At 44.9% G+C, this 18,370-nt stretch overlaps 1 protein-coding gene and 1 long non-coding RNA gene across 27 annotated transcripts in view; one reads left to right on the top strand and one right to left on the bottom strand.

Moving 5' to 3' along the window:
- TSHZ2 (teashirt zinc finger homeobox 2) overlaps window positions 1-18,370 on the bottom strand; it is a 1,034,366-nt gene that overhangs the window by 61,980 nt on the left and 954,016 nt on the right. The gene's annotated exons all lie outside the window — the stretch shown is intronic.
- On the top strand, window positions 2,706-18,358 carry LOC146395385 (uncharacterized). 2 transcript variants are annotated; one of them, XR_014832614.1, is made up of 6 exons: window positions 2,706-3,096; window positions 3,187-3,286; window positions 3,740-3,846; window positions 5,534-5,647; window positions 15,483-15,652; window positions 16,504-18,358. It is a non-coding gene; the product is annotated as an uncharacterized LOC146395385 (long non-coding RNA). The 2 variants fall into 2 exon arrangements; XR_014832615.1 differs by lacking the exon at window positions 3,187-3,286 and having other exon boundaries at window positions 2,767-3,096.

Here is an 18,370-nt window from a genome sequence, read left to right as displayed (position 1 = left end):
AAGCCCTAAATTGATGATAAAGGCCAGAAGGGACTAGATGACAGCTGCCACGTATTGAGTGCTCTAGAACGAGCGGCCAGCCTGTGCCCGGCCCTGCACAGCGTCCCCTCCTCACACCTCCAACGGCCACCCAGGGAGGCAGACCTCATCCACCACTGAATCGAGCTTCTCTGAAATCATTCATTGAAGAAACTCTTCACCTGACAACTACCCGGGACCTTCTGAGAGTCAGGCCAAGTTGACCACACATCACACCTGTTCCGATATTGGAAGCGGCCAGCCCAGTGGTCATGGGGCAGGGCCAGCTGTTTGCCAGGTTCCCTCTGGCACAGGTGTGGGATGAGGTGCAGGGGCCATGCTGATACACCAGCCTCTCCTGCCAGGACCTGCTGGTTCATTTCACTCTCAGGGTCTCTCACTCTCCTTTCCACGATGGAGTCTTCAGAGGTTCCAGTCCCCCCCAAGCCCTCTGTATGTTTCTGATTCAGAAACCAGCTTGGAGGAGAACTGGGGTCGTCTCTCCCCATCTCCCCTGCACCCCGATGAGCACCCCTGCTCCTCACCTGCTATCGCAAAGACAAGAAGGGCCATTCATAATTTAAGCCTGCCTTTCTTTCCTACACGCCACCAACAAGAGCCGGATGCTGGAGGAAAAACTGAACCCTTTCTCCCAGGATACACTGAAGATCAAGCAGAATCTCATTAAGGCTCACTTCAAAGATTCGTCCTTTATTTCCATACAAACAAGTTTAAATTATCGTGCGTGAATCTGCTGTTAGCAGGGACTCTGTTCCATTATGCATGATTCCTTACTGCTCGGATCATGAATAATGGGCAGTGCTCCATTAGTGATTTCCAGTAATAGGCTAAACTTTGGGAGTGGTCACGTTATTAGGTTAAAGTTCTGTCGTTTGCATATTTATTTAATTTCTTACTCAAGCTCTAGTGCTCTGGTTCATCAGAAAAGGCATTGCAATCTTTGTTGTAATTAAGCACAGTATAACACATGTTGTAGCTCTGATTTCTTTATCATTTTTATTATTTAATATTTATTGAGCATTTACTATGTGCAAAGGATATTATCCTTGCAGGCATGATACTATTAGATCTTCACTAGAAGCCCGTGAGATAGCTAGAATTTCCATTTTCATCTTACAGGTGAAAAAACTGATAATTAGGGAGGGACCTAAATTGTCCATGGATAAAACATATGATAATTGGAAGTGCTGACTCAAACTGCTTTGTCTGACTTCAGATACTCCTAATTGGAAAATACGTGTGTATATATGTATAATATATATGTGTATACATATAATTTATATGTATACACATATAAATATATGTATATATAATAAATGGGTGTGCATATATACACACACACACACACACACACACACATATGTTTTTAAACAAATTTTATTTTATGGTTGCACCCATGGCATAGGGAAGTTCCTGGGCCGGGAACTGAACTTGAGCTGCTGCTTTGACCAACACTGCAGCTGCGGCAGCACTGGATCCTTTAACCCACTGCTCTGGGCTGGGGATTGAACCTGCACCTCTGCAGTGACCCAAGCCACTGAAGTTGGATTCTTAGTCCACTGCACCATGGTGTGAACTCCCATATATCAGCATTACTTATATTACTTATATGTATTATTAAATTATATTATTATTATTAATTATATTAATAATAAGATATTAGCCATGCTATTACTTTCTCACAGGCAGCATCCCTAGATAATCTGTCATTTAGGAAGCAGGTTTGATGCTCATGTAGAGATGAGAAAACTCATGCCCAGGAGGCTGACTGATTTCTGGGAGTGAGAGACCCTTGATCGGAGAAAACCAGTCTTCCTGGATGTGATGAGGTAGCTGTGCTCTGGCTTCTGCGGTTTTTAGGGTTTGGGGGCAGAGTTTTCCCAATGTTCTTTCCTGTCTCTGAAGACTAATTTGATGATACGAATGCTGACTCTTTTACCCATTTGGTGACTTTGAGCAAATAACTTGTCTTCCTCCCCTTCTGTTTCTTCGTCTGTGCAGTCGAGAGAAGCACCTGCATCTTCAGGGTCATTGTCAGGAATAAACGAGGGAGGATATACTGGGTCATAGCTGGCACACAGGAAACCCTGTATATCTGTGAGCTAGTTTTTTTGTTTGTTTGTTTTTCCCTTTAAGATCCTTAATGCTGTTCAACTTCTCGTCTCTCTGGTTAATCCAAAGTCATCTAGTGTGTTACTGGAACTTTTCCTTTTCTAAGAGCCCCCTCTTACCATCCCATAGCTTGACCAATGAAGTCATAATTTATTTCCATGTTCCTTCCTATTCCCCGGGCAGTGATTAGCCAATGGCAGGTCTGCTTGGCCACACTCATGACTTAATGTGTGATGTTAAGATGCTCTGAAGGAGTTGGTTTTAACTCTCATCTCTCAGCCCAATCTTAGATTATTGAAAAACTGTTGGAAGGGAAGTTTGAATTGGCCACAGATTTTATTTTTAACCTCTTGAGTTCGCTGATGTCAAATGCAGCCCCACTGTCAAGACAGGAAATGCTGGGGTCCTCTGGAAAATGTCTTAATAATTCCCGTAGTATTTATTCAAGATATTTGGCTAGCTCAACTGGGAATGAGTTTTCCATTTGGAAATGTGTCACAGAGTGCCCCAGACAGGAAATCAACTTAAGGAGCCTGAGTTTAGAGACGGATCTGGGTGCTTTGAACACACCCAACACTTTCCTGCCCAGAATTTTTGCTCCTGCGGCAGCGCTGCCATCTGGATCTGCTTCTCCTTCGCCCACTCATCACCTCTCATTCGGCAGGTCCAGATTCTATCAGTTCTTCAAGATTCATCTAAAAGTCACATTTTTTCTTCTTATTCCAGAAACTGCTCTTCCAATACTGCACACTTTTATTGTGCTTTATACTTTCTGAAGTGCTTTGGCAGATATTGTTTCCTTAATCTGGTTGAATGCTCTCTGTGCAAATTCTTGACATCAGTTCACCTTCTGTCACAGATGACTGAACTCTCCTTCCCCCGCCATGGGATCTAAAGCTCCTCTCCCTTCCCTGCATGCAATAGAGAACTCTGATCTCTCTACCGGTAGGTGCCTCGGTCTTGTTTCAATCTGGGAAATGGGTGGGGAACATTAAAAGGCACCAAGGCAACCTGAATTCATTTGCAATTAAAAAGCAGAGGTTTCAAGTGGCAAGGTAAGAGCGGGAGAGGGAAGTGGCAAAGAGAAACACAACCACAGGCGGCTGCGCTGGAGCGGGTTTGGAGCGCTTTCTCGGTGAGTTGCTGGGGGCAGTGGGTATTTGGCACGTGGAGCAGAGCTCTGAGGGAAGTGGATGAGCAAAAAGAACCAATTGGAAAGAAGTTTGTAATGAACGGGTGTTCCCACCCCTTTGGCATCTGGGGAGAGGCTGTGGTAAGGATTTATATCATCCTGCAAATATCTTTATATGATGGATGGGCATTTCTCCTGAGTACAACACCCATGTCAGAACTGGCCTGACCTTAATGAGCTGATGTTTGCACTAGAATTTATTCTCCCCGATCCCTCAACACACACACACACACACACACTCTAAGATGCTTCCTCAATGCAGTTTGGGTCCCCTTTTTGACTCACTCTACCCACGAGGCCCTGCTCCTGATTGGTTTCTTTAATGAAAAGTGCTGATTTTGTCCGTGTCTGGGCCATGATGCTCCTGAATGCCTTATGGAACATCTGTGTTTTCAGGCCAAGTCATTTGTGATGGACTCACAGTGCACAGTGGATGGGGCACATTGGGCTCAGAAGCTATGGATTTGCCTTTCGGCTTTGCCCTAAACAACTACGCAACCTAGGCAAGTTACTTAACCTTTTTGTGCCTCAGTTTCCTCATCGAAACCTTAGTTTCCTCTACATCATTGAAGGAAGAACAAAGTGGTTCACATTTTCCAAATGGATGGAATCAGACGATAAGGATAAGAAGAGATCTGAAGAAATTAGCTTCTCCTGAGATGGCCACTTTTGTTAGCTGTAAACTCTAAGCACTAGTAGCATCCATTTGGAGCAGTCATTTCAGTTGGGGTGATTTTCCTTTCCTGGCAGTAGCTGGAGACATGTTTCACTGTCCTAACAGGAATGGAGGCAGGGTATGCAACAGGCAGCTAGGTGGTAGAGACCAGGCGGGCTGCTCAATAACAGCAGGACAACCTTCTATAACAAAGAATTATCTACCCAAATGTCAATAGCACCAGTTTGTTCTGAAGGACTCAAAGTCTCCCTCTTCTTTGAAATTCAGTGGGGAAGAATGCTGTGATTGATTAGTGATGTCTGCCTTGGATACAGGAGGTGGAGTAGGGAGTACATATGTTTGTTGTCATGATGCAAGGCCAAAAACCTATTTCACAGAGGAGAAGGCTAATGCCCAAGTAGCTTTTTAAGGTACATGGAAAGCACGTGGGAGAGCTCAGGCTATAAGTGGTTGCTTTTTGACCTAAACCCTATCTCTCAAGAGCAAAAACTGGATCAGTCTGGTTCTCTAAGCACATCTCCAGCATTGAGAACAGTGCTTCCACATGGTAGATAGTCAACAAATATTTGTTGAATTGATGAATTTAGTTTTTGGCAAGTAAAGCTGTAACTCTACCAACTCTAAGGCAGTTTTCTCAATTTACACAGAACTTATTTTCAGTTTTAATTGTACATGAGACAATAATAAAATGAATACAAATATGAAGGACACCTAGTTTACCTGTAAGTCTTTTTTTTTTTCTTTTTTCCTTTTTTTTTTGTCTTTTTAGGGCTGCACCCTTGGCATATGGAGGTTCCCAGGCTAGGGGTTAAATCAGAGCTATACCACAGCTCACAGCAATGCCAGATCTGAGCTGTGTCTGAGACCTGTGCTGCAGCTCATGACAACACTGAGCTTTTTCCTTAACCCACTGAGCAGGGCCAGGGATCAAACCTCATGGATACTAGTTAGGTTCATTATCACTGAGTCACAATGGGAACTCCCCAGTTTACCCTTAAACTTCAGAGTCCACAATTTTTGTTGAAAGAACATAAATCCCACGAAAAACACAGGACAACTTTTGAGGCAGGGCCAGCCTCTGGGAAGAGTCCTGGATGTTTGGTGACTTGATTTTTTTTTTCCTGCTGATTTTTTGATTCATCTGGAAAAGAATATTCTCTTAGTGCCCAAGTTTTACTTTTTTTTTTTTTTTCTTAAACAAAAATTTTCACTTTATTTTTTCTTTTTTGGCCATCCCATGGCATATGGAATTCCCTGGCCAGGGATCACAACTACAGCAACACTGGATCCTCAACCCGCTGTGCCAGGCCAGGGATTGTACTCACATCCCAGTGCTCCCAAGACGTGGCTGATTCCATTGCGCCACAAGGAGCACTCCCAGGTTTACCTCTTATAAAGGAGAACAAATATGAATTATGGGAGCAGTTGGAATTTTTTAAAAGATTTAATGTTTTTAACTTTTTTTTTTTTTTTTAATTTGGCTGTGCCCATGGCATGCAAATTTCCTGAGCCAGGGATGGAACCCTGCAGTGACAATGCAAAATCCTTAACTGAGCGGGAGAGGGAAGTGGCAAAGAGAAACACAACCACAGGCGGCTGCGCTGGAGCGGGTTTGGAGCGCTTTCTCGGTGAGTTGCTGGGGGCAGTGGGTATTTGGCACGTGGAGCAGAGCTCTGAGGGAAGTGGATGAGCAAAAAGAACCAATTGGAAAGAAGTTTGTAACGAACGGGTGTTCCCACCCCTTTGGCATCTGGGGAGAAGCACCAGGGAACTCAATGTATTAAACTTTTAAAATTTAAAATAATTATAGATTCACAGTAAGTTGCAAAAATAGGGTTGCACATCCCCAATCGCCAGTTTCCCCCAGTGGTGCCATCAATCTTTCAGTCTTATAGTGAAGTGCTATAGCAAAGTCAGGATATTGAAGTTGGTATAATACTATTATCTAGGCTACAGACCTTCATTTTGACAATTTTTTTTTTTTTATCTTTTTGCTATTTCTTGGGCCGCTCCCGTGGCATATGGAGGTTCCCAGGCTAGGGGTCGAATCGGAGCTGTGGCCACAGGCCTACGCCAGAGCCACAGCAATGCGGGATCCAAGCCTCCTCTGTGACCTACACCACAGCTCACGGCAACACCAGATCGTTAACCCACTGAGCAAGGGCAGGGACCAAACCCGCAACCTCATGGTTCCTAGTCGGATTCGTTAACCACTGTGCCACGATGGGAACTCCTATTTTGACAATTTTTATATTTGTATGTGTGTGTGCAGCTCTGTGCAGTTTTACCCCTTGTATAGATTTGTGTAGCTATCACTACAATTAAGACATGAAATTGCTTAGAACAAAGAAGAGTGATATTAACAACTACCATTTGTTGGGTATGTACTATATTATGAGCACTCTGCTGAGCATTTTAAAATATACCACATTATTTAGTATCACAACAACCTGGCAAATTAGGTGCTAGATGTGTTTTACAAAGAAGTAAAATGAGGCTCAGAGAGAGCACTTAAATAACCTTATAAGGTCACCTGCCCAAGCCAATGAAATAGCATCGCCATGTCTGTTGGAGGCCAACACTTGCCCTCTTTTAATAACTCCATGCTGGGGTGAATTTTAAGAAAAATCACCATATCATAATCTCACCATTCAGCGATAACCATATGTGCACCCCCAAAAATCAAATACCTAGGAATACACCTGACCAAGGAGGTAAAGGACTTATGTGCCCCGAACTATAAAACATTAATCAAGGAAATTAAAGAAGATGTAAAGAAATGGAAAGATATTCCATGCTCCCAGGTTGGAAAAATTAATATTGTAAAAGTGGCCATACTACCCAAAGCAATCTATAGATTCAATGCAATCTCTATTAAATTACCCATGACATTTTTCATAGAACTAGAACAAACCATCCAAAAATTTATATGGAACCACAAAAGACCCAGAATTGCCAAAGCAATCCTGAGGAACAAAAACCAAGCAGGAGGCAAAACTCTCCCAGACTTCAGGCAATATTACAAAGCCACAGTCATCAAGACAGTGTGGTACTGTTACCAAAACAGACATACAGGCCAATGGAACAGAAGAGAGAACCCAGAAATAAACCCAGACACCTATGGTCAATTCATCTTTGACAAAGGAGGCAAGAACATAAAATGTGAAAAAGACAGTCTTTTCAGCAAGTATTGCTGGAAAACTTGGACAGCTGCATGCAAATCAATGAAACTAGAAGACACCCTCATACCATGCATGAAAATAAACTGAAAATGGCTGAAAGACTTAAATATAAGACAAGACACCATCAAACTCCTGGAAGAGAACATAGGCAAAACATTCTCTGACATCAACCTTATGAATATTTTCTCGGGTCAGTCTCCCAAAGGAACAGAAATAAAAGCAAAAATAAACCAATGGGACTTAATCAAACTGACAAGCTTTTGCACAGCAAAGGAAACCAAGAAGAAAACAAAAAGACAGAGATAACCATGTGTAACAATTTTGTATGTTTCTTTCTAGTCTTCTTCTATGAATATGCAGATTTAAACTTGATTGGGATCAAACTCTATGCACAATTTCTGTCTTGCTTTTTCTCGACTTCACATCTCATACATCAGGAAAACTCTTTGGAATGATCACTTTCAAAGACTGCCCCCAATTTCATTGTTTCATGATGGAACAAGATTTGTCTGATGCCCTATTGTGGGCCAATAAGATGGCTTCCAAATTTTTATTATTTTAAGTATGATTTCAGTGAACTTTTTTTTTTCTTTTTTTCTTTTTAGGGCTGCATGGGAGGCACATGGAAGCTCCCAGTCTAGGGGTTGAATTGGAGCTACAGCTGTGGGCCTACACCACAGCCCCAGCAACATGGGATCCGAGTGCCTCTGTGACCCACACCACAGCTCACAGAAATACCAGGTCCTTTAACCTACTGAGTGAGGCAGGGATCCAACCCGCGTCCTCATGGACACCAGTTGGGCTCGTTTCCACTGAACCACAATGGGAACTCCGTACACATCTTTGTACAAAAATTTGTAGTGAAAACACAAAGGTGTTCATTCTTAGGACTGGATTCTGAGATGTGAAATTATTGAGTCAAAACATAGGAAAATTTGCATGACTTTTTTTTTTTTTTTTTCTTTTTAGGGCTGCACCTAGGGCATAGGGAAGTTCCCAGGTGAAGGGTCAAATCGGAGCTGTAGCTGCTGGCTTACACCACAGCCATGTGGGATCTGAGCCGCATCTGCAACCTACACCACAGCTCATGGCGACGACAGATCCTTAACCCACTGAGCAAGGCCAGGGTTTGAACCCACAACCTCATGGTTCCTAGTCAGATTTGTTTCCACTGTGCCACAACAGGAGCTCCTGCATGACTCTTAATAGTATTGCTTAAATATCCGTAAGGCAATGTCTTTAAAACATGGTACTAGCTACTCTAAATTGGGGGCTGGTGAATGATAGCCTCCAGGACAAATCCAGCCCTGCCGCCTGATTTGTAAATAAAGTTTTTTGTTTTTTTTTTTTTTTTTTGTCTTTTTGCCTTTTTCTTGAGCCGCTCCTGCAGCATATGGAGGTTCCCAGCCTAGGGGTCGAATTGGAGCTGTAGCCACTGGCCTACGCCGGAGCCACAGCAACGCGGGATCCAAGCTGTGTCTGCAACCTACACCACAGCTCAGGCAACGCCAGATCCTTAACCCACTGAGCAAGGCCAGGGACCGAACCCGCAACCTCATGGTTTCTAGTCGGATTCATTAACCACTGTGCCACAACGGGAACTCCGTAAATAAAGTTTTATTGGAACACAGCTTATTTATTGGAAACAAATATGCTCATTTGTTTACATATCATCTATGGCTGCTTTCACACTGTGCCAGAACTGAGTAATTGCGAAAGAAACCATATGGCTGGCAAACTAAAAATGTTTACTATTTGGCCTTTTATAGAAAAAGTTTGCTGGCCTCTGCTCTAGATAAAAGATATGGATAAAAGAAAACAATGGCAAATTTGGTCTGAGGAGTTATTCCAAACATAGCCTCACAGTGTGGGCACATGAGGCTGGTACTACATAAAGCTAAGCCTGAGGGTACAGCTCAGAGTTTGTGCTCTCGGGTGCCATGTGAAAGGCACACAGTTGGGGTTTAATAAGTGCCTATTGTTTGCTGCTGAGCATGGGTTGATGATGAAAACAGGGTGACATCCCTGGCCTCCCTTCTCTCCGCTTGGCATGGCTCTTGGAATTTTTCCTGGGCGGAAAACTTCCTTTTCACACCACTGGTGTATAGAGAAAAGCAGCTCTATTATTTAAATTCTCCAAGATCAAGGATGTAAAATGAAGGCTGCTCCTGGCCCCACAAGACATCCAAATAAATCTCACGGCTTCCAAATGTGACTGTGTCACCCTGGGATTAATACCAAGTAATCCAGTGCCAACATCAAGACAGTGAAAATAAGCATTTACTCTCCCGGAAAATCATTTTATACTGATTACAAGTTGTAGCCTGTCACTAGGATGTGAATTGAAAATGTGCACATTTGCAAGGTTAATATTTCTCTCCAGAGTCACTCTCTCCTCTGCCTACCCCCCAGGCCCCAGCTCAAAAGGAAACAGGAATTCCAAATAAATATTTGTCCTGAGACATCCTTATTCCAAGGCACAAAGTTTAAGCCAGATTTTCATTTACCTATAAGACTTCTGCACAATATGAAAGCAAGCAGCAATAGTCTAGCAGCAATGGTCTAGCAGCTATAGGCTCGCCGCAATGATCCAGCAGCTGCAGGCTAGCACCAATGGTCCAGCAGCAAAGGTCCAGCAGCAATGGTCCAGCAGCAATGGTCTAGCAGCTATAGGCTAGCAGCAATGGTCCAGCAGCAATGGTCCAGCAGCAATGGTTCAGCAGCAATGGTCCAGCAGCAATGGTCCAGCAGCAATGGTCCAGAGCAGCATTTTCTAGCAATCTGACATTTGAGGCTAGCTAATTCTTTAACTCAGGGGCCTGTCCTGTGCACCCCTCTCTCAATTGTGACAACTACAGTATCTCTTGACATTGTCCAGTGTTCCACGGGAGTCGACTCACTCCTAGTTGAAAACCACAAGTCGAGAGATTTTGGATAAAGGTGGATAGATAATGTCCAAGTGGCAGAGCATGGCTATCTGTTTACTTTCCTAGCTCCATCTCTGTCACTACTTTGCCTCCAGCCTTTCAACTCAAAGCATGCAAGTTCTGTCACCTTCTGACATGTGCTTGTCCTGGCCATTCCGCCTGGACGTCTCTCTCCTAATTTATCTATTATGGAAAGTCACTTCCTCCACGAAGTCTTCCATGACTACCCCTGCTCCAGGCCCAGGACACAATTTCCTCCGGGCTCTCACGGCTCTTTTGACAGGCAGTGGAGCCATTATCATGTAGGAGTTGGTCTCTAAGGGAGAATTCAAAGGAAAAACTGCATAGAACAAAATTACCCTTGGGAAATTCCTTAAATCCAACTTAAGTATAGTATGAATGGTTTTTGTAGAGTCAACTCTGTTTAGTCATTTTTATGCCCGGTCTGCTCAATACCTCTTATGTTTAAGAAGTATTGAGTTACACTAAAGGAAGGAATACTAGGGAATTCTATATGCGGATGTCTGGACCTTCAGACATTCGTACGTTTAGAAAATCTCTGATAACGAAGGAGGAACAGTCAGTTCCTGCTTTGCCTGCAGGGTTTACTTCATTTTGTTTTAATAGCGAACCTCTGTAGTTTTAATATCAGTGAATAACTGGCCATTGGAAGAATTAAACTAGAAAACATAAGTGAAATTTCCTGAACGTAGAATCTGGTGCATGTTAGCTGCACAGCAAGGCTTTCTGAACTGAAATCTAAATCTAACTGTTCTTTTTTTCCTTTGGGTTGGGTTGCACTCTAATTGACATACGTACCACATAAGTTTAAGCATGATTTGACTTACATACATCATGAAATAATTACCCCAATAAGTTTAGTGAACATCCATCATCTCAGATACAAAATAAAAGAAAAAAATTTTTTTCTACCCTGTTTTTTGAAAGTTATAGAGAAGAGCTTGCTTCCTGTATTTCTAAACCCACGTTTTTTCTTATGACTACAATTGTCCGACTCTTGACCCATTTTGCTCATGACCCTCTAAGTGCCCGTGTTGTCACGACAGATGTGTTGGTTTGCGCTGTTTTGGTGTGTGTTTCCCACTGGACAATGAGTTACTTGGGGACAGGGGTCCTCCCTCGTTTATTTTTATCTCCTGAAAGCTGCCACAGAGCAATCGCCCAATAATTTGCATGTCAAGGGAAAGCATAAGAAATGTGAGCTTGAATTAACATCTCCTGCATCTCCTACTTCCAATTTAAAAATTCTTCCCTCCTGAACGGACACAGTGTAAGATACTGCACCTTACGGGGTCTGTGTAATATATTAAAAGTATGTTAACTTATTCTTCAACACATAGGAGATGCCCAGATGTTGAGGCTTTAAAACTTCTAGAAGGAGGGGCAAGACGGCAACAGTGAAACTGCTCAAGGGATTGGTATGAAGGGAGTTTGCTCAGCTCGTTTGGTAGAGACGGGTAAACCTGACCACACTCTTAAGGACCTTTTCAGGTACCCTTAGCTTTTCACGATCACCTTTGCCAAATCCACCAGCAGGTAGGCAAGCGGCAATAATGAAGCCCAAGTGTCAGGATGGTTTCTTTCCCCCAAAGGGGAATTGAGAACAAGAAGTCTGGACATCCCCCGACCCTGATTTGATCGACCCCCCCCGACAGCTTTTGCCTAAAGGGCAAACTGACCGCGGCGTATTCCATGACTCCTGTTCTGACCTAACAGGTATCTGAATCTGTACGTTAAGGATGTCCGAGGAGGGAAAAGCCCCAAAGTACAAACTGCCTCTGAAATATCCCCGCACAGCATCAAGGGAGAAGACAGCGGGTCTGTCTTCACATGATCCTGAAGCCAGGACCCAGATGGTCAACAAGAGGGCAGGCGGGAGCAACTGGCAACTGGCCTGGCCAGTTCTTCTGGGGAGGCGCTGCCCCTTAAGACAGCTGTTTTCTGCATTTCCTACAGCAGACGCATGGGTGTGGGTAACAGAAAGCAGAGGTCCTGTGGAGCTAGATATGCTCGCAATTTGCATTGGAACCTTAATGAAAATTCAAGCAAACGGATCGCTCCCCACTTCTAAAGGCCCTCTCTGCAGAGGCAAGCGTGTGAAGTCAGAAGCCAAGGAGAAGGAAGTGACAGCCATCTTTCCAGACCTCTGAAATCCAGATGACATCAGAAAGGGTTATTTAATTCCAAGGTACACCAGCGAGCTATTCACACAGAGGGAGGAAAAAAAAGAATTTATATCCCTTTCATATATAAAAGGAAACAGATGTGATTTTCTTTACAAAAGAGCATTTCATTAAAAAAAAGAAAAAAAAAAAAAAAGGCAAGGCGAGGCTGAGTTAACATAACCATTATTCTCCATCTCAGGAAAAGCAAATCCTGTTTGCCTGTCATTATAGAAGGTAGCAAAATCCTTTCATCCAGTGATTAGTTGTAAACATTCGGCCGCCTTCTGGGAGCAGGCCTCTGTTTCCCATCTTACACCGAAGCCATTTTCTTAGACGAATGTTTTATACACACAGCTCAGATACAATGCAAACTCCCGGTACCCCAAAGGCAACGGGGCATTCGTTTATACTAAATCAGAAGTGTCACCCTTGGCAACCTGCAGCAGTGAAACATTTATTCAGTCTTGCATTCCTGGCACTTAGAATTATTTCTTTCATGCCTGATAGCCAAATTACAATATGGCAGGTTTCCCTGGAGCTATAGGATCATTAGTGCCAGCTCACAACATACTTTCAACTGATATGGCATTTCATGTACAGCTGCCAATCAAAAAATGGGATATGCAAATGAGGAGGGGAGCCTTGGTGTACAGTTCCTGTACCGTGAGCTCCTCACAGATTTCCTTAATGACTAGCAGTCATTCCGCTGAGTGGAAGAAGTAGAAAGAACACAGAGGAAAATTCCCCCAGGAAGCTGGTTGCAAGAGCCAGAAGTTTTTACATTTGATTTCCATATTTATTCTCTTTCTTCCCCCCTCTGTGTGTTTCTAAACAGTGGGCCTAAAAATACTGGAGCAAGGCTGGTTATATAAATACAGAGCCTTGTCGTGGCAACGGAGGCTCAGGCCACGCTGAGACGTGAGCCGTGGGTTCCGTCTACATACGTGACAGAGGACCCAGGGTCCTCCAGCGGCGAAAAGGCAGACAGCCTGGAGGGGCCGTGGATGAAAAAGCCTCCGAAAGAGGAGGGCGAGGCCGACTCTATGGTCACCGCTGCGTCCCCTGTGATGTGGCGCTTGCTTTCCTCCCGTTTGTCCGGGCCCCTCTTCCGTTTTGCACTCTCGGCTCCAGCTGCCAGAGCTCTCTTTGCAGAATCGCAGAACCTCCAGCGCTTTGCTGCCTTAGGCGGGGACGGGGCTCCGTTCCCCCCAGTTCTCCCCAGCCCTAGCCCCCGCGCCCCAGGAGGCAGGAAATCAAAGGGACGGAATGAATGAGAGACCCTCCCCGTGGACCAGGGATGGCTCCACCCTGTTTGGGGACCCTGGGTTAAAGCCCAGGGTCTGCTGGTGACCATAAGAACGCCTCCGTGGTGACAGGGGATAAGGAAAACATTCAGGACAGATGGTGAGGAAGGCTTGGTGTCCCACCCTCCCCTCGTTGCCGTGCAGGGCCTGTCCTTTAGCGTGTATGGCTGTAACCTGCCTTTGACACAAGGGAGCTGGCCCATGGTCCCTGGGCACACGTATCTATGATGCATTCTGTAGTGTTTTTCTTGTGGGGGTGAACAGAGCTATTTGCCAGGGTGTGTGTGCAGTCCTAACGTCTGCCTTTCCTTTATTTTTTATTTCTGGAGAAGCCGAACTATCAGAAAGCAGTTCTATATGACATTCCAAAGTGATAAAAATCCCTTTTCAGAAAGGGTGATTTCCGTACTGCTTCCTGTCTCCACATTATTCCTCTTACATATGGAATACTTTTCCTGGGTAATGAGATCTGGATGGATTCCTTTATTTTTTAATATGAGCTAATACAGTGCCATTTAACTGCAATTTTGGATGTAACCTCTGTTTATGTCTGAAAATTGGCTTGAGGATGCCGAGTAATGCAGATTCCACATGGCCCTTCACGGCGTTATTTGTTTTCAGCACAGGGAGTATTTTTACTTACAACAGGGTGAAATAGGCATCGCAGTCATTTTGTAATAGTGAACTCGGGCCCAGAGAGGTCACACAGCTGGGAAATGGCAAGGCTGGGACTCACTGTTGGGATGGGAGATGGCAAATCCAGGACACCCTTCACAGCTGCCACTGGGGCGGGATTTTGGGAGTGTCACAAAAGTGAGGCCAGACAGGAGATCTGGGTTGTATAATGCCTTTCCCACCCACTGCTAAAATGGTTAAAGATGCTGTATTCTGATCGCAATTTCATTGAAATAAATATGGCTGCACGTGGCTAGAGGCGGATGGCTTTATCCACGAAGCAGCTTTGGGACAGAACTTTTGCCTTCCTTCTTCCTGGGGTTTCCAGCCCTGGTCAGCTCTCCCGCCAGCAGTAACAAATGCCTTCCTCCCTCCCGCTTCCCTCCCTTCCTGCTATTTGTCTGTAAGCAAGAGCTGACTCATAGCCCCCAACTGTGTGTTCCCGACATCAATTTCCCCGTATTTCTGGAAGGGATCCCTCCATCTCCCAGCTCCTTGGGGAATCTGGTTGACTCTCACACCTCCCCTTGGCCAAGGTCACAGGAGGCTTCCCAGGGGCACCATTCTGACCAGCTCTGGTTTCCCATACAGCGAAAGGGTGGAATGCAGAGTCTCAGGTGGAATTCCCATCCTGGGGAGTGTTCTGGGAAGGCTTCAAATTGCAAATGTCAGATCTGGCTTCTTGAGGAAGCCTAAGCTTTTTAGTTACCTCCTGAAATTATACTGAAGCAACAGCTAATCATTTATCATGGCAAAGCTTAAATAAATGAGGCTTTTAGGAGGAAATGAGAATAGTGCATGTTTTTTGTAAGTAACAGTCAAACAGTTATAAAATAAAAGTCGTATAGATTCATCTGCCCCTGCTGAACTTCTAAGGTATGTGCCAGGAGCAGAGCTGTATTCAGGCAGATTGCAAACTATAAACAAAACAATGCCTAATATTTATGGAGTCTTTTCGGTATACAAAGCATTTTCATGGATATAGTTGCTCAAAAGCCTTGTGAAGTAGGGATGAGCATCCCGTTTTAGAGATAAGGAAACTGTGGCTGCGAAAGCAGCAGAGTCTGGCCCAAGATCCCAGGACTAGGAGATGGAGAAGTCGAGGCTTGAATTCATGCCATGTCTGAGGCCCTGAGAGTGTGGGTTTGGGGTCACATAGGTAGTGATTCTGTGCTCTGTGTCTCTGCAGGGCTGGATGATGTAGTCCAGACGAAGCCGTGGACTCAAGGGAGCCGAGGAGTCCTGAGAAAGGCCCCCAGGGCTGAAGAAGAGCACCCACTGCACCATCACCCCCACCTTCTCCTGCTGGTCTCGTCTGCACCCAGCCACACCCGAGCACCTGCTGCATTGGCTCAGGAGGTGGGAGAACACCGTGATGCTTCCCCTCTTTCTCCAGCCCTTTTATCCTCCATGGCTGCTCCCATTGGGTTGGGGGAGGAACACAGGGGCGCCGAGGGTCTGGCATAAACCACTGAGTCATGAAGTGCTTGCTGAGCCGGTCTTTAGCCTCAGTCACCCCCAACCCCAGAGGAGGAAGGAAGTGTAAGGATTTGGTGAGAAAAAAGAGAGTCTTGGGAAACGGGGAAGAAAGTTGCTGGGTGGGGGGGGTCTTTGAGAAGGGGCTCTATAGTTTGACCTCCCCTATGGCCATCGAGGCTTAGATCTGGGTAGGAAATGAAAGAACCCCGCCCCCCCCAACCCACCAGCTAAACCTGAGGATGAAAAGCCTTGTCTCCTGCAGCACTGGGGAAGCCTCTGGAGCTCCATCCACCAGCAAGATGTGAGCCAGCCCTGCCTTGATTTTCAGGGTCTTAGAGCAGGTTTTGGAAAGAGTTAACACTTCTCTTTCTCTTGTCCCCTAGAATTTAGCTAAGAAAGTGCTGGCTGACAAAGTGAGTGCTCACAGGGGACCAGGAGATGGTCAGCAGATGGCGTGTGGATCTGAGAACGGGGACATCTCAGTGGAGGCCAGCGTGGGTGGGGTGACCTTTGCTATGGACCAATCAGGACCATATAGAGACACCAGAGGTTATGGGTCCAGGGGTGGTGGGGGAATGAAGACTCAGGGCAAGAACACCCCCAATCCCTCCCATCCATCAACACTACATAAGTCCCTGAGCGCTTCGAAGCAACAAGAGAAGGGCAAGCAGAGATCCCTGAATTAACTGAGAAGGCCCTGCATCCACTAAGGTATTTTTTTTCCCTTCCAGATGTAATGAGGACACAAAGAAGGCGTTCAGTCATTCACAGGATAAAAATGGAGCAGATTATGTATTTCACACACTGGCGTTTGTGCTCTATGACAACTGCACCTATCATATGCAATTAATTGTTTCTCCTACCATGGAGCAAGCATATTGCTTGGCAAGTAGTAGACAGTCAATGGAAAGTTGTTGAAAGAAAGACAGGAAGAAAGGACTGAAGGATGGAGGGAAGGAAGGGAGGGAGGGGGAGAGGAAGAGAGAGAAAGGAAGGAAGGAAGGAGTCAGGAAGCCAGGACAAGTTGGATTATCACAGGAAACCATCACAGAGATGATGGGCTTTTACTGGCAAGCAAATGGACTCACTTTCTACCTTTTGTTACGGGGCACTCATCAAACACAACTAGCCTCTAGTCCATCCCAGATTTAACATTTACAGCTTTAGGTATTTAGGGACAGCGCTGGACGTCTCTGACACGCAGCCTTTTGGGATTAGTTGCAGCTCATTTGTGAGTTTGGCAGAGGGAACGGGGTGATACGGGAAAGAGCAAGCCCCCCAGCCAGGGTGAGCCTGGAGGATCGCCTAGCCTATGTTGAGATGACCATACCTCTGCTTCTCCATTCCCCGTGACACAGGTAACTGTCAGAGCATGCAAGCATTGCTCTTTGTGAAAACAACTGCTCAGGGGAGGCCAACTATTGAGGTCAGCAATGGTGGGAAAGAGCAAGGAGAAAGGTCTAGAAAGTGACAATTCCAAGTCAGGAAGTCAAGGCTTAGTGGAGGGGATCTCGTGTGGTACTGGTATCCTTAAAGGTTTGGCAACCTACCTTTTGGATAATCAAGGGTCTCCTATGTACTGGTTCTCCCCGAAGAAGAATGGAGAGGAATTAGCCTGGACTAAGGACCTACTTCATTTTTGGTATTTTATACACATTGTCTCCATTCTCTGCTTTAATCATCAACAAGTGGGAACTATTAGTCTCATTTTACAGGTGACACAACCAAGTCTTCGTGAATAAATGAGTCATACAAAGTCTCAAAACTACTAAATGCTGGATCCTGGATTAGAACCGTGGATACAAAAATCTGCAGAAGATGAACTTGAAATATGATTTCAGCTGGTGAAATCATCTCTGTGTCTCTATTATAAATATTTCCTGGTTCTTTGGGATAGAGGGGATTCTCTAACAAAACTAATAACAACTGCCATTCTTTTGAACCTTCACATAAATAATCCCTCTTAAATCTGCAGAAAAGAGGTTACCCGCTTCCCCAGTGAAGTGTTCGCAATGAAGCTTATTTGTCAAGAATCTTATAATCAAACCAATCAATCAGACAATTCTTTGGATAATCTAAGCTCGAAAAGTGAATTCGGCACCCCTACCCTTTTCTCCTGTTACTATTTTCATTGTTTCATCAGAATTTATTAAATGAAGGATAGGGACTCCTCTTCTGCATTGCACGTTAGAAAGAGTCAAAGCTCCGCACAGAACAGGGCTTCACAACCGTCAGGCATTTGGGAAACAACCTTTGCGAGTGTTATCCTGTCAGAGAGCGAGCTCTGTATTCAATTATCTCCTCAAAATTCTTTTCAGAAAAATGAGCATACTTTTAAGAAACGCCTCATTCTGGAGTTCCTGTGGGGGCTCAGCGGGTTAAGAACTTGACTAGCATCCATCAGGACGTGGGTAGGATCCCCGGCCCCACTCAGTGGGTTAAGGATCCAGTGTGGCCGCAGATGGAGCTTGGATCTGATGTGGCTGTGGCTGTGGTGTAACTGCAGCTCTGGTTTGACTTCTAGCCTGGGAACTTCCATATGCTGTGGGTTCGGCCCTAAAAAGGAAAAAAAAAAAAGAAAGAAAAGCAACACCTCAT

This window comes from Sus scrofa, chromosome 17 (assembly GCF_054392235.1).
Source record: "Sus scrofa isolate SSC_HxYL_T2T_F1_AM1 chromosome 17, Sscrofa_HxYL_maternal_Yorkshire_Landrace_v2.0, whole genome shotgun sequence".
NCBI lineage: Eukaryota > Metazoa > Chordata > Mammalia > Artiodactyla > Suidae > Sus > Sus scrofa.
This window is presented reverse-complemented; position numbering and strand designations above follow the sequence as displayed.